At 36.2% G+C, this 16,288-nt stretch overlaps 1 pseudogene; it reads right to left on the bottom strand.

The window, feature by feature from the left end:
* Window positions 1–2,781: 2,781 nt before the first annotated feature.
* On the bottom strand, window positions 2,782–3,738 carry LOC102402557 (annotated as a pseudogene).
* Window positions 3,739–16,288: the final 12,550 nt, after the last annotated feature.

Below are 16,288 nucleotides of genomic sequence, written 5' to 3'. Positions count from 1 at the left end.
AAAGTTTAAAAATAAAATAAAATTAAAAAAAGAGAGATAGAGGAGGGCATTGAGATGAGAGTGGGTAGAGAAGTAGAATGAGAAGCGTAGGTGGGTGGAAAGAAAACATGAAACAACAAAAAGCAGGAGGAGAGGAAGGAACATAGATGGATAAGTATAGAAAAGAGAAGGAAATGAAGAGGGAGAGGAAGTATCAGGGAAAGGCTGAAGATGAAATAAGAGGAAAGTCTCAATGGTTTGGGGGTTTATGTTTATATTAACCCTAGTTTTCCTTGAAATTTTTCAACTCTGGGAAACTTTCCTTTTTTTTTCCTTCAAATATCCAAGTTTTTATTCCTATGGAATTTGTGTATGACAGTGTTTAATTGAAATAAATTGACTTCAGAAATTTATATTGCCTATAAATATACTAACACTGCATCAAACTTCTTTTCATGTTTGAAAGATACTTTACCTTTGCTATTAGGAGATTAGAGCTGACTTTCTCTAGAAATCCTTCTGGTTTTCCGTCACAGCATTTGCTTATCCACAGGTTTTATTAGCAGAATAAAATTGAGCCAAAGACTGGAACTGAATAAAGATCATATAAATAACCAATGCCAATAACTTCAGCTGTTAACTGTGTATTTATTTGAAATACTCTTTCCTTCCAATCAGTCCCAAATCAGTAAACAATGAAAAATTCTCAATTCAGTGTATGGGTACTTATGAAGTAATAAAGGTCAAAATGATTGAGGGCCATTTCCAGCACTTTTGCATATATATGTACACAGATATACTCAATGAAATAATTAAGGAGTGGATGAAAGGATAGAGGGGTTAATATTTAGGTGATATAACTTAAAATTTAATCCACCAGTGTAATTAATTAAATGGAATAAATATTTTGAACACAATTATCAGAAAGATTACTTACACAGGAAACATTGTGACCTAAATATTTAAATCAACTTTTAATTTAACGTTCTAGTTTACCAACTCTTATCCTGTGGAGTCTTGTGATTAGGCTAAGCAGATAATTAAGTATGATTAAATGGTAAAATGTAGCCTTAGAGCTATTCTGCTTATTCATATTTACTCACAGTAATAAACAGATAATTCACTATTTACCTTCAATTTTCAACTGACTGTTCAGGTATCTTGTAAACCAAATCAAAATTATTATAAATTTAAAAGTATTTTAAATTTCTATTAAAAATGAATATTACAAGAATCATCCTCTCTTACCTATATCTGTTAAGAAATTGTTGAGATTTTTTGAGATTTTGGCTTTCAGAAGCAAAAAATAATACAAGAGCACCAGAATGACAGTAACGTGACAATTCTTTCCACAGATTCACTTTGGAGGCTTAATTTTCCAGGCTCAGGAAAATGCTGCTTATATACATTATAACTATGTGCACTTGCCAGGAGAGGAAGGAATAATAAAATAAAATTCCCCTGATAGCACCATTAATTCCCTTAATGACAACCTAATATGATGTTAAAGTGTTGCACTCAGTATGTCAGCAAATTTGGAAAACTCAGTAATAATGAGAGTCCATTAAAAATCCTTGAAGAGTTATATGATTTAATCTCAGTTCTTTTTACAAAGAAAAATCTGGCAGATATGTTTGGGACATAAGAGAGAATCAGCAGAATGGAGGCAACAAGAAATTAGAGTTTTTGAGGTAGGTGGTTATGAAGGTGAGGGTCACAGTGGTATCAGCAAGAATACACCTAGAATCAATAGTGAGAGGAAGACAAGGGATGGACCTGATGGTGAATCACTCATTAGTCTTAGAGTATGGAATGAAAATGAACATCTGGAGCACATACATCCAAACTCTTGTTCATGTCTTTCCTAGCCACTCATTGGGCAGTATGGTATCATATCTTAACATTATTTGAACTTTGTTAGTATGCATGTTAGTATGCAAAACTTCTCATTGTCATCTACACATTCCAATAACCTTTACATGTGACTATTTCTTTTTCTAATTAATTTCACTTAAAAAAATTCTAGGAATATTGACCATTATTTTCCTATTCTACCTCTTCATTCTTGTCCATCCTAAACCTTTAGCTTATCTATTAATTTTCTTAGAAAAGTTTTCCAGATTGACCTACAAATACGTACACAGCTAGAAAGGACTTTAGAAATCATCATAGATAGTGAGAGATAACTTGCCTTTTGTCTCTCTCTTGGAGCACACTAAGGTAAAAGCATCTCTCATAGTCTAGCTCTTTGTCTTCATTATCTTAGATCCCCTGTCACTTTTTTTTCCTCATTGATTTCCCATTTCTTTCTGTGATATGAGAGTTGATTCCCATGAGAAGTGAAATTTACCATGCACCAAATAAAGTGGAATGTAAGACCTTTTGATAGCCAGCAGAATTTCTAGGGTTTGCCTCTCTTCATTCAAATACCAATCTGCCTCCACTTTGGAGTTAAATGTGATTGACTTATAAGTGTCAAAGACATCATAAACAAGTCTCCTTCAGAAGAACTGCTCTGTTTTAATATTTAATACATTTAAAAACCACATGGAAGAACATACAGGCATAGAAAATATTTGGGGTTTTTTGCTTTATTTTAGTATTATATAAAGAGGATTAAATTTTTATGTGTTTTGAATAAGAATATAAATCTATTTTATGAGATTTATTAGTTATTAATGTCTTAAGTCACTAAAATAATAGAACAATTATACATCCAAAAAAAAAACTGAACACTATCACATAGCAACACCTAAACCATATAATTTTGTTAATATTTAAATGGAAAGAGTACCGATAATACTATGAGATACAACCATCTCTCTTTAACATTTTTGTCAGGGAATCTATAACTTTCTTATTTCTCAGGCTGTAAATAATTGGATTTAAGAAAGGAATTATGACAGTGTAAAATAAAGAGTCCATCATATCTTGGTCATCTGCTTGTGTGGATCCAGGTCGCACATACATGAAAAGAAGAGGCCCATAGTATAAAGAGACAGACAGGAGGTGGGCCCCACAGGTGGAGAAGGCCTTCCTTAAGCCTTGCAAAGATTTCTTTTTTAATATTGTAAAGAGAACAAGTGTATATGAGACAAGAACTATCAGAATGGTGAACACCTGTATTGAGCCAGAGAAAATATATATCATCAGAACATTAATAGAAGGATCAGTACAAGAAATTTTAATCAGTGGCATGACATCACAGTAAAAATGAAGTATTATGTTAGAGTTACAAAAGGTTAATCTGAATAAAAAACCTGTATGAATTAAGGCATGAATAAGGCCACCTACAAATGATAAGACTAACAGCTGCATGCATAGTCTATTGGTCATAATCACTGGATAAAGTAACGGTTTGCAAATGGCTACATAGCGATCATATGCCATTGTGGCCAGCAAAAAACATTCTGTGGTTACACTGATTGCAAAGGAAAAGAATTGTACCTTGCATTCAGAGAGAGAGATTATCTTACTCTTACCCAGGAAGTTGACTAGCATCTTGGGGGTCACTGTGGATGATAACCAAGTATCCACAAAGGCCAAATTCCCAAGAAAAGAGTACATTGGGATATGAAGTTGAGGGTCATTGTAGATGAGTGCAATCAAACCAGTGTTTCCCATGATGGTGATGAGATATATCATAAAGAACAGCAGAAACAGGGGAATTTACCACTCTGGTTGATGTGTAAGTCCTGTGAGAATGAACTCTCTCAGCTCCGTTGCATTTTTTGTTTCCATATCCTTAATAGATGACCTCTGAAACTCATTGTAGTAAATGGAAAAAGGACATCATTTATTTTTAAAACTGAATCTGCTGAGGGTAACTGAAATAAAAGCATATACTAACCTGAATATTTTCTATTTTATTTACTCTTACTATGATACATGAAAATTAATAGTGGAAAAGTTATATTAGAATAATGCAATTGCATCATTTAAAATTTTTTTCAGAAGTCAGCAGATTTAGAACACAGAAAAGCATTATGTCATTTAAAACTTTGCACAGAAACGAGAAGATTTAGAAGAGAAGAAAGACATTCCGAAGATGAGCAAACTTAGGGGATACTAAATAACCTCAATGGCACGCCACTCCAGTACTCTTGCCTGGAAAATCCTATGGACAGAGGAGCCTGGTAGGCTGCAGTCCATGGGGTTGCTAAGGGTTGGACACGACTGAGCGACTTCACTTTCACTTTTCACTTTCATGCATTGGAGAAGGAAATGGCAACCCACTCCAGTGTTCTTGCCTGGAGAATCCCAGGGACGGGGGAGCCTGGTGGGCTGCCATCTATGGGGTAGCACAGAGTCGGACACGACTGAAGTGACTTAGCAGCAGCCGCAGTGGCTTTAGTGAGAGCAGTTTTCATATTGTAACAGAGTTGAGTTACAGAACAATGAGAAGTGGCACAGCAGTGAGGAGAATGAAAGAAAGTATCTAATATGTTGAGAACAGTTCACATTTCTTGACCAACCTAGATAGCATATTAAAAAGCAGAGACATTCCTTTGCCAACAAAGGTCTGTCTAGTCAAGGCTATGGTTTTTCCAGTGGTCATGTATGGATGTGAGAGTTGGACTGTGAAGAAAGCTGAGCACCGAAGAATTGATGCTTTTGAACTGTGGTGTTGGAGAAGACCCTTGAGAGTCCCTTGGACTGCAAGGAGATCCAACTAGTCCATCCTAAAGGAGATCAGTCCTGGATATTCATTGGAAGGACTGATGCTGAAACTCCAATACTTTGGCCACCTCATGCGAAGAGTTGACTCATTGGAAAAGACTCTGATGCTGGGAGGGATTGGGGGCAGGGGGAGAAGGGGACGACAGAGGATCAGATGGTTGGATGGCATCACCGACTCGATGGACATGAGTTTGGGTAAACTCCAGGAGTTGGTGATGGACAGGGAGGCCTGGCGTGCTGCGATTCATGGGGTCACAAAGAGTCAGACACGACTGAGCAACTGACTGAACTGAACTGAACCACTGGAAGACAGATGTGAATTTTTTTTTCCTGTAGAACAATATCATGTAGTTTTTCAAGGATATTGAGATAAGAATGGGTAGAGAAGTGAAGTGGAAAATTTGATTGAGTGAAAAGAAAACAAAAAGGAACAAAAAGCAGAAAGAGACTAAGGACCATGGATAAGCATAGGAAAGATCAGGAAATGGAGAGAGAGAGAGAAGTATTAGAAAGGCTGAAGATAAAATAAAAGTCTCAGAGTTTGGGGGCTTAGTGGTGGCAAATATTTGTCTTAACTCTGGTTTCATCAAAAGTTGGCAGCACTGGGAAACCTTTCTTTTACTTTAATTCAAAATTCCAAGTTTATTTTCATATGGAATTTATATATGAAATAGTATTGCATATTCAATTTATTTTAAAATTGTTCATAAATATACTAGCATTGCCTCAAAGTTCTGTTCATATTTAAAAGATGCTTTATCATTGTTATTACTGTAGTCAAAGCTGAATTTATCTAGAAATTCAGCTTTTCTTTATAGCATTTGCTTCTCTGCAACTTTTAGTAGCAGAATCAAATTGAGCTAAAAACTAAAACTGAATAAAGGCAATGTACCTGTAATTGCAGTTCTTCCATGCAATCCCAAATTAATAAATAATCAGAAATTCTTAATTCAGTGTGTGGGTACTTAAGGCCTGCTGCTGCTGCTGCTGCTAAGTCACTTCAGTCGTGTCCGACTCTGTGCGACCCCGTAGACGGCAGCCCACCAGGCTCCCCCGTCCCTGGGATTCTCCAGGCAGGAACACTGGAGTGGGTTGCCATTTCCTTCTCCAATGCATGAAAGTGAAAAGTGAAAGTGAAGTCGCTCAGTCGTGTCTGACTCTTAGCGACCCCATGGACTACAGCCTACCAGGCTCCTCCGTTCATGGGATTTTCCAGGCAAGAGTACTGGAGTGGGGTGCTGTTGCCTTCTCCAACTTAAGGCCTACCTTTTACTAAAGGTCAAAAGAGACTAGAGGGGTATTTTTACCATTTCAGAAGATACATAAACAGATAGATAGATGATATATTTACATATTCCGTGAAATAACCTAAGAAATACTTGGAAAAGTAGCGAATGTAGGTTAACTAAGTAGTGAATGTAGGCTAACTAAATATTTTGAATACAATTGTCAGGAAGATCTTGCATGGGAAACATTGTGACCTAAATATTTCAACCCACTATTAATTTATTTAATGTTCCAGTTTACCAAGGCTTATCTTATGGAATAATTATATAATAATTATAGTAACCAAATAATTAAATATCATTAAGGATTACAATGTGGCCTTAGAGCTATCTTGCTTAACCATATTTACTCACAATAATAAAATATACAGATTATTCACTATTTGTTTTTCATTTTCACCTGGCTATTTTGATATCTTGTAAACCAAATCAAAATTATTATAAATTTTATAGTATTTTTAACTTGCAGTTCAATTCAGTTGCTCAGTCGTGTCCGACTCTTTGTTTTCAGTAAAAACATAATGATATTATAGAAATCATTCTCTCTTACCAGTATCTACTAAGAGGTTTTCAAGATCCCTTTAGAGTTCAGCTTTCTGAAGTAGGAAATAATACAAGAGCACTGCAATGACAATAACACAGGCAACAGTTCTTTGTACACTGTTTGATTTTGAAGGCTTCATTTTCCAAGTTCAGGAAACTGTTGTTTATATGAATTTGTCTTTAACATGGAGTCAATAAGTTGTACAGTTGTGTGCTTTTGTCAGAAGAGGAAAGAGCTTAGAACTCAAATTCCCCTGATAATGCCCAAAGATTCCCTTTAGGACAAAGCTAAGCTGGTCTACTGGGCATTTTGGACTTGGACATGTATGAGAAATCCAGGTTGTCTCATTGGGCATTACAGAATGTTTATGAACATTACAGATGTTTATGAAATCATAAACATCAAGTCATTGTAGACAGTTCCCAGGTTTATCAATTGAAATTACACTTCATACCACTTCTTTCCACCACAGGCACTTCTGAAATGTTTATGCAGACTCCAGTTTATCTATAAATTTGATAGTCTAAGTTCTTTGCTGAGTACAGTATTGTCTGAGCTCATCACACATGATTTCAGGGAGGCCAAAGTTACAGATTCTCTTTAGCAGTCAACTCCTAAATTTTCCTTCTTGTGCAGACCATGGCTCACATTCCACAACTACACCTGACTTCCTACTTTAAGCTGAAAACTAGTGAGAAATCTTACTAGGCAAAATGCGTGGGAGGAGAAAAGGAAAAAGAAAACCGAGGACCACTATGGGAAGTGGCCTAGTTTAGTGCTTCTCAAACATTAATCCCTATGAATATTCCAGAGGTTTTTTTTTTTAATGCAAATTCTGTTTAAGTAGTGATGACTGTGTGTCTACATTTCTAATATGGTGTTGTCTCCAGACATTTGCCTTCTTCAGTTTCATCATCTGCAGGCCTACCTTATCAAAAAAACAGATAATTAGAGAAATAAACCAAAAAATTTTGCAGATGTAGCAGAAATATAAAAAGAAAAGCAAAGAGGAGTCAGAGTGGTTAAGGGAAGTCAGCATTGGTGGGGTCACATCAGATGTCATGGTAGGTGAGATTTTGTTCTATACCCCAACTTAAATGAAAACTGTTGAGGGATTTTGAACATGGTGGTCACATGTTCAGATTTGCCTTTAAGTATAAACAAAGTTGCCATTGAGCATCATGGAAGAAAATAATGGCATTATTTACATCAAAATATTATAATATGACAATTGTGATGTTGTGTTTTTATATCTGAAGTGTACAATAAATGTTTAAACCTCTACTTTGGGATTTGATTGGAAGTTAGAGGGAAAGTGAAGGACATTTTTTGGGTCATTTTTCAATTCTTCTATGAATTAGAATTCTGCTAGTGAAAGCTAAAAAGGAGGTGAAAAAGAAAATATAGATAAAGAGAAGTCACTGTGGAAACTCAGCAGACAGATGAAGTAAGCAGTATAATGTGCATCAACACGTATAATATGTAGCTTCAAGATAACCCACCCTTGCCTTAAACATACTGCCCACTTCAATATTGTGTAACTATCTTTTCACTCTTTTTTTTTTAATCTATCAGGTTTTTTTTTTTTTTTTTTAATTTAACAGGTGTCTGCTTTGTTGCTTCCAGTCTTTCCAATTTTATCATTTCAGTAGATGGGTCATGATACCTCACTATGGTCTTAATTTGCATTTCCCCCAATGACAAATTATATTGAGAATGTTTATTCTGTCTTTCAAAACAAATCCAAAAATATATTACTATGATTTATGTCAAATGATGTTCTAATATGTTTTCTTATAAGGATTTGTGCATGCTAAGTCACTTCAGTCATGTCTGACTCTGCAACCCTATAGACCGGGGCCCACCAGGCTCTTCTGTCCATGGGATTCTCCAGGCAAGAATTTTGGAGTGGGTTCCCATTTCCTACTCCAGGGGATCTTCTCAACCCAGGGATCAAACCTACATCTCTTATGTCTGCTGCATTAGCAGGTGAATTCTTTACCACTAGTACTACCTGGGGAAGCCACTTTAAGGATTTATGGTCTTACATTTTGGTCTTTAAGCCATTTTGAGTTTATTTTTGTATATGGTGTGAGAAAGAGTTCTAACCTCATTCTTTTATATGTAGCATCCAGTTTTCTAAGCAGCACTTATTTTTTTTAATTTATTTTGAATTGCTGGATAATTGCAATGTTGTATTGGTTTCTGCCATACAATAACATGAATCAGTCATAGGTACACACTTGTCTCCTCCCTCTTGGACCTCCCACCTCTCTAGGTCATCACAGAGCACCCTGTGCACAGCACAGATTGAGCTCCCTGTGTTATACAGCAGCTTCGCACTAGCTATCTATCTTACACATGATAATGTGTTTGTTTCAATGCTGTTCTCTCAATTGGTCCCACCCTGTCTTTTCCCTGCTGTGCCCACAAGTCCACCCTCTATGTCTACATCTCTATTCTTGCCGTACAAATAGGTTCATCAGTACCATTTTTCTAGATTCCATAAATATGTATTAATGCATGATATTTGTTTTTCTCTTTTTAATTTACTTCACCCTGTATAACAGGCTCTAGGTTCCTCCACCTCAGTTCAGCTAACTCAAATTCATTCCTGTTTATGGCCAGCAGCACTTACTGAAGAGACTGAATTTTCTCATTGTATGTCATTCCTCTTTTACTGTAGATTAAATAATGATAAGTTTATGGGTTTGTGTCCAGGCTCTCCTTTGTGTTCCATTAATCTATACACCTGTTTTTGTCCCAGTGCCATATTGTCTTGATGACTTTAATTTGTAGTATATTCTCAAATCAGGGAGTATATATACCTCCAGCTCTGTGATTTCTTCTCAGGATTGTTTTGGCTATTTGAATTATTTTGTTTTGCAATACAAATTTTAGTACTATTTGTTCTATCATGAAAAATGTCATGATACTTTGATAGGATTGAACTGAATCTGTAGATTACCTTGGGTAGTATGTCATTATAACAAGGTTGATTCTTCCAATCAGAGAACACAGTGTTTCTTTTCATCTATTTGTGTATGCTTTCATGTCTTTATCAGTGTCTTATACTTTTCTTAGTTATTCTCTGTCCTTAGGTAGGTTTATTGCTAGGTATTTTATTTTTTAATCTAATTATAAATAAGATGTCTCCTTAATATCTGTTTCTGATAGTTCATAGTTAATTCATAGAAATGCATCAGATTTCTGCATATTAATTTTGTATCTTGCAACTTTATTGATGTTGAATTTTTTCAAAAGGTTTTTTCTGCATGTATTGAAATGATCATATGATTTTTATTCTTCAATTTTTTGCTGTGGTGTATCACATTGATTGACTTGTAGAACCATCTTTGCATACTTGGTGTAAAACCCACTTAATCATGTGCGATCTTTTAAATATATTGTTGAAATTGGTTTGCTAATATTCATTAGAAGATTTTTGCCTTGGTGTTCATCATAGGTATTGGCCTATAATTTTTTGTGATATATGTATTTCTAGCTTTTATATCAGGGTAATCCTGGCAATGTAAAATGAGTTTGGAAGCTTTCCTTCCTCTGTAATTTTTAGAATACTTTGAGAAGGATGAGTGTTAACTTTTCTCTAAATGTTGGATAGAATTCACCTGTGATGCTATCTTGTATTGGACTTCCGTTTGTTGGGAGTTTTGGTTGTGTTTGTTGTTGTTGTTACTTTACTGATTCAATTTCTCTGCTGGTAATTGGTCTGTTCATATTTTCTATTTCTTTCTAGTTCTGTCTTGAGAGACTGTACATATTTTGGTATTTATACTTTTCTTCTAGGTTGTCCATTTTATTGACATATAGTTTGTTCGTAGTAATCTCTTATGATCCTTTGTAATTCTATACTTCTGGTTGTCATTTATTCTTTTCCATTTCTTATTTTTTGATTCGGATCCTCTTTCTTTCGATGAGTCTGGCTAAAGGTTTAACAGTTTTGTTTATCTTTCAAAGAACCAGTTCTTAGTTTCATTAATCTTTTATATTTTTTTCTTTGAATCTCTTTCATTTATTTCTGCTTTGACCTGTATGTTTTATTTCCTTTTACTTAGGAATGAGATTTTTCTTATTTCTGAGGTAGACTTGTTTAGCTGTAAACTTTCGTCTAATAACTGCCTTTGCAGGATCATTGTGTTTTCATTTTTTCCCCCTTTTTAAAAAAATTTCTTCTTTGATTTCTTCATTGATCCATTGAATTTTTAGTAGTGTGTTATTTAGCTTTCACATGTTTGTGTTTTCTGCAGGGATTTGTTTTTCTCATTATTGATTTCTAGTCTCAAAACATTGTGGTCAGAATGCTTGATCTGATTTTAATTTTCTTAAATTTCCTAAGGCTTGTTTTTGGGTGCTGCCATTCGTGATGTATCCTGGAGAGTGTTCCATGTGCATTTGAAACAATGTGCTCTTGCTGTTGTGGGGTGGAATGTCCTGTATACATATCTATTAAGCCCATTTGATTTAAAGAATCCTTGAAGATCAGTTTCCTTACTGATTTTCTGTGCGGATGATCCATCCACTGATGTAAGAGGAGTGTTAATGTCCCCTACTATGATTGCGTTATTGTCAACATCTTCCTTTATGTTCTTCAATATTTGCTTTCTGTACTGTGCTTCTATGTGGAGTATATAAATATTTACAATGGTTATATCTTCTTGGATGATCCCTTGATCATTATGTAGTGTGTTTCTATGTCTCCTGTTCCTGTCTTTGTTCTAAAGTCTATTTCATTTGATATAAGAATTGCTACCTTGTGGTTCAGCTGGCAAAGAATCTGCCTGCAGTGTTAGAGACAAGGGTTTGATCCCTGGGTTGGGAAGATCCCCTGGAGAAGGGAAAGGCTACCCACTCCAGTAATCTGGCCTAGAGAATTCCATGGACTGTATAGTCCAGGTCGCAAAGAGGCAGACACAATTGAGCAACTTTCACTTTCACTTCACCCTAGCTTTATTTTGATTTCCATTTATATGGAATAACTTTCATCCCTCCATTTTCAGTCTCTGTGGGTCTTTAGATCTGAAGTGAGTATCTGTGGGATAAATATGGGTATTGTTTTTGTATCCCTTCAGCCTTTCTGTATGTTTTGGTTGAAGCATTTAGTCTTTTTACATGTAAAATAATTATTGATAGTATGTACTTAATGCCATTTTATTAGTTGTTTTGTACTTCTTTTTTTGTTTTCTTCTTCTTTGATTTCTTCCCTTCTGACTTGATAACCTTATGGCTTGTATTTCTTTCTACTTTTTATGTGTTGTATCTATTATGATTTTTGGTTTGTGGTTGCCATTAGGTTTATACATAACAGTCTATATTGGAATATTAGTTCAGATGCTCAGTCGTATCCGAGTCTGTGACCCCATGGACTGCAGCACGCTGGGCTTCCCCATCCATCACCTACTCCCAGAGTTTGCTCAAACTCATGTCCATCGAGTGGGTGATGCCATCCAACCATCTCATCCTCTGTCATCACATTCTCCTCCTGCCTTCAGTCTTTCCCAGAATCAGGGTCTTTTCTAATGAGTCAGTTCTTCGCATCAGGTGACCAAAGTATCAGAGCTTCCAATGAATATTCAGGATTGATTTTCTTTAGGATAATTGGTTTGATCTCCTTGCAGCCAAGGAGCTCTCATGAGTGTTCTCCAACACCATAGTTAAGAAGCATCAATTTTTTAGTGCTCAGCTTTCTTTATGGTCCAGCTCTTACAAATCTATATGACTCCTGGGAAAACCATAGCTTTGACTATACAGACCTTTGTTGGCAGAGTAATATCTCCTCTTTTTAATATGCTGTCTAGTTTTGTCATAGCTTTTCTTCCAAGGAGCAAATGTCTTTTAATTTCATGGCTGCCATCACCTTCTGCAGTGATTTGGGAACCCCAAAAAATAAAGTCTGTCACTATTTCCATTGTTTCCCCAACTCTCTGCCATGAAGTGATGGGACCAATGCCATGATCTTTTTTTTTTTTTTTTTAATGTTGAGTTTTAATCCAGCTTTTTCACTCTTCTCTTTCACTTTCATCAAGAGGCTCCTTAGTTCCTCTTTGCTTTCTGTCATAGGGTGGTGTCATCTGCACATCTGAGATTATTGGTATTTCTCCCTGTAATCTTAATTCCAGCTTGTGCTTCATTCAGCCTGGCATTTCACATGATGTATTCTGCATATAAATTAAATAAGCAGGGTGACAATATACAGCCTTGATGTACTCCTTTCCCAATTTGAAACCAGTCTGTTTTTCCATGTCCAGTTCTAACTGTTGCTTCTTAACCTGCATACAGATTTCTCAGGAGGCAGGTCAGGTGGTCTGGTATTCCCATCTCTTTCAGAATTTTCCACAGTTTGTTGTGGGTTGCCATTTTTTCTCCAAAGAATCTTCTCAACCTGTAGATCATACCTGTTTCTCCTGCATCTCCTGCATTGGCAGTCGGATTCTTTACCACCAGCTATGTGTGGTAACTAAGCTGACAACAGGTGAACTTGTGGTGGTCCATATTTTGTGTCACGTTGACTTGGTCTAGGTTGCCCAGATATCCAGTTATCATTATTTTTGTGTGTGTCTGTGTGTTTCTAGAAGAGATTAGTATTGACTTAGTAGACTTAGTAAAGTGGATTACAGCACCCTTTGTATGTGAGTGAAATCTCATCCATTCTGGGCCTGTATGGAACAGAAAGGCAGAGGAAGGCTGACTGAATCTGATTCATGACAGAACATGAATCTTATTTTGCCCTCCATGCTATTGGTTCTCAGCTTTTCATATGTGGGCTAGAATGTATACCATCAGTTCTTTGATTTCAAACCTGATAACTACCTCAGCTTTCCTGGATTTCTACCATGCAGATAACAGATCACAGGTATTCTCAGCCTCCATAATAAGGTGACCAAAATCTAATAATATATATATTTAGATATAGATGTATGTGTAGATATAGGTTTACGAAAAGAGTGATATAGGGTCATTTCTATATTTGTCTTCATATATGTGTACCTACCGTTGGTACTACCCTGGATAATTCTGATTGATATAAAGACTGTATATTTAGTGAACCTCTTCCTTTATACTGAAAAATAAATGGAAATATCATGATACAGTTGTTAACTGTAACCCTCAAATGAGGCTGACTTACATCCCCTCTCATCATATTATTACAGCATAAGGAATAGCTTGCATATGAAATTTCTTTGAGAATTATGGTCCAAAAATCATATAATCCCGACAACTAATTTTTTTCCAGTGATAACCAATGTATCTCTCTTGGAAGTTGACCGGGTTTAACTTTGTGAGTACCTCCAGAAATATGGAACAATAATATTATTGTAAATATTTTGATGCAAACATCTAACTTAAGAACTTCTCCTGATATATCCCAGGAAATAATCCTCATAATAAAAAGAAAAATATTTAATTCACTTTAGGTGTATGATACTTGTGACTGTCTTGAAAGAAACTTAGAGTGGTAAACTGACATGCAGTAGTCATCCCAGGGCAAGTGATCCCCCTGAACTCATTACAAAACTGATATCAAGTAAAACACTCTAACTTCATTTGAAGTATTTTAAAGATGATGCTGTGAAAGTGCTGCACTCAATATGTCAGCAAATTTGGAAGACTCAGCAGGGGCCACAGGACTGGAAAAGGACAGTTTTCATTCCAACCACAAAGAAAGGCAATGCCAAAGAATGCTCAAACTACCGCACAATTGCACTCATCTCACACGCTAGTAAAGTAATGCTCAAAATTCTCCAAGCCAGGCTTCAGCAATACGTGAACCGTGAACTTCCAGATGTTCAAGCTGGTTTTAGAAAAGGCAGAGGAACCAGAGATCAAATTGCCAACATCTGCTGGATCATGGAAAAAGCAAGAGAGTTCCAGAAAAACATCTATTTCTGCTTTATTGACTATGCCAAAGCCTTTGACTGTGTGGATCACAATAAACTGTGGAAAATTCTGAAAGAGATGGGAATACCAGACCACCTGACCTGCCTCTTGAGAAACCTGTATGCAGGCCAGGAAGCAGCAGCTAGGACTAGACATGGAACAACAGGCTGGTTCCAAATAGGGAAAGGAGTACATCAAGGCTGTATATTGTCACCCTGCTTATTTAACTTCTATGCAGAGTACATCATGAGAAACGCTAGGCTGGAGTAAGCACAAGCTGGAATCAAGATTGCCAGGAGAAATATCAGTCACCTCAGATATGAAGATGACACCACCCTTATGGCAGAAGGTGAAGAAGAACTAAAGAGCCTCTTGATGAAAGTGAAAGAGGAGAGTGAAAAAGTTGGCTTAAAGCTCAACATTCAGAAAACTAAGATCATGGTATCCAGGCCCATCACTTCATGGAAATAGATGGGGAAACAGTGGGAACAGTGGCTGACTTTATTTTTGGGGGCTCCAAAATCACTACAGGTGGTGATTGCAGTCATGAAATTAAAAGACGCTTACTCCTTGGAAGGAAAGTTATGACCAACCTAGAAAGCATATTCAAAAGCAGAGACACTTTGCCAACAAAGGTCTGTCTAGTCAAGGCTATGGTTTTTCCAGTGGTCATGTATGGATGTGAGAGTTGGACTATAAAGAAAGCTGAGTGTCAAAGAATTGATGCTTTTGAACTGTGGTGTTAGAGAAGACTCTTGAGAGTCCCTTGGACTGCAAAGAGATCCAACCAGTCCATCCTAAAGGAGATCAGCCCTGGGTGTTCATTGGAAGGACTGATGTTGAAGCTGAAACTCTAATACTTTGGCCACCTGATGCGAAGAGCTGACTCATTGGAAAAGACCCTGATGCTAGTAAAGATTGAGGACAGGAGGAGAAGGGGACAACAGAGGATGAGATGGTTGGATGGCATCACTGACACAATGGGCATGGGTTTGGGTGGACTCTGGGATTTGGTGATGGACAGGGAGGTCTGACGTGCTGCAGTTCATGGGGTCACAGAGTCAGACACAACTGAGTGACTGAACTGAACTGAAAGTAATATTTATTTCAATTTTACATATATTTCTTAAATGCTTATTTAGGACTTCATGTATGTAAACAGTTGTGCTAATAAGCACCACAAAAGATTAAAGAATAGCGAGACTTTTAAACTGTAATCTAAAAAAAACATATAGGCTAAAAATAAGTATTACACTATTACACAAGATCATTTGTGGAAACAAAACTGTAACATTTAAACTTTGAAGGAAGGACCATTTCAATTGGAGATGAAGATAGATACCTAGAGGGAGCATTCTCAGTGGAGAGACCTGTATGAAAATAAAACATGTACCAGAAAGAAAGTTTTATCCTGAGGCTTTCAATAATTAATTTTGGTATAACATATGGTCCATTAGGAAAATTGTGGAAGCAGAGATTTCAGAGTTAAATTTGGAAGAAAAGTGCTCAAATAATATCAGCAAATTCAGAGTAGTATGTGTGTGTGTGTGTTTATCATGTTATCTATACATTCAGATCAGTTCAGTTTAGTCGCTCAGTCATGTCTGACTCTTTGTATAGATCTTAACAAATTGAACATACGTATATTCATATATGAAGTTCTGCATATGTATTACATATATACATGCATAGTCTGGTGGCAATGGCAATCCATCAAAAGTTATTGAAGAGGAATATTATTTAATCAGAATTCTGTTTATAAAGAATAATCTAACAGTAATGTTTGGGAAGTAAGAGAATATCAACATGACATAAAAGAAGTAACAAAACTATTACAAATGACAAATGTGAGTAATTTTAGGTCCTCAGTGGTGTCAATAGGAATGTGTATGGATTCAGTGGT

Source organism: Bubalus bubalis, chromosome 1, assembly GCF_019923935.1.
Source record: "Bubalus bubalis isolate 160015118507 breed Murrah chromosome 1, NDDB_SH_1, whole genome shotgun sequence".
NCBI lineage: Eukaryota > Metazoa > Chordata > Mammalia > Artiodactyla > Bovidae > Bubalus > Bubalus bubalis.
Note: the sequence above shows the minus strand (reverse complement) of the source record. Positions and strands in the feature narration are given on the sequence as shown.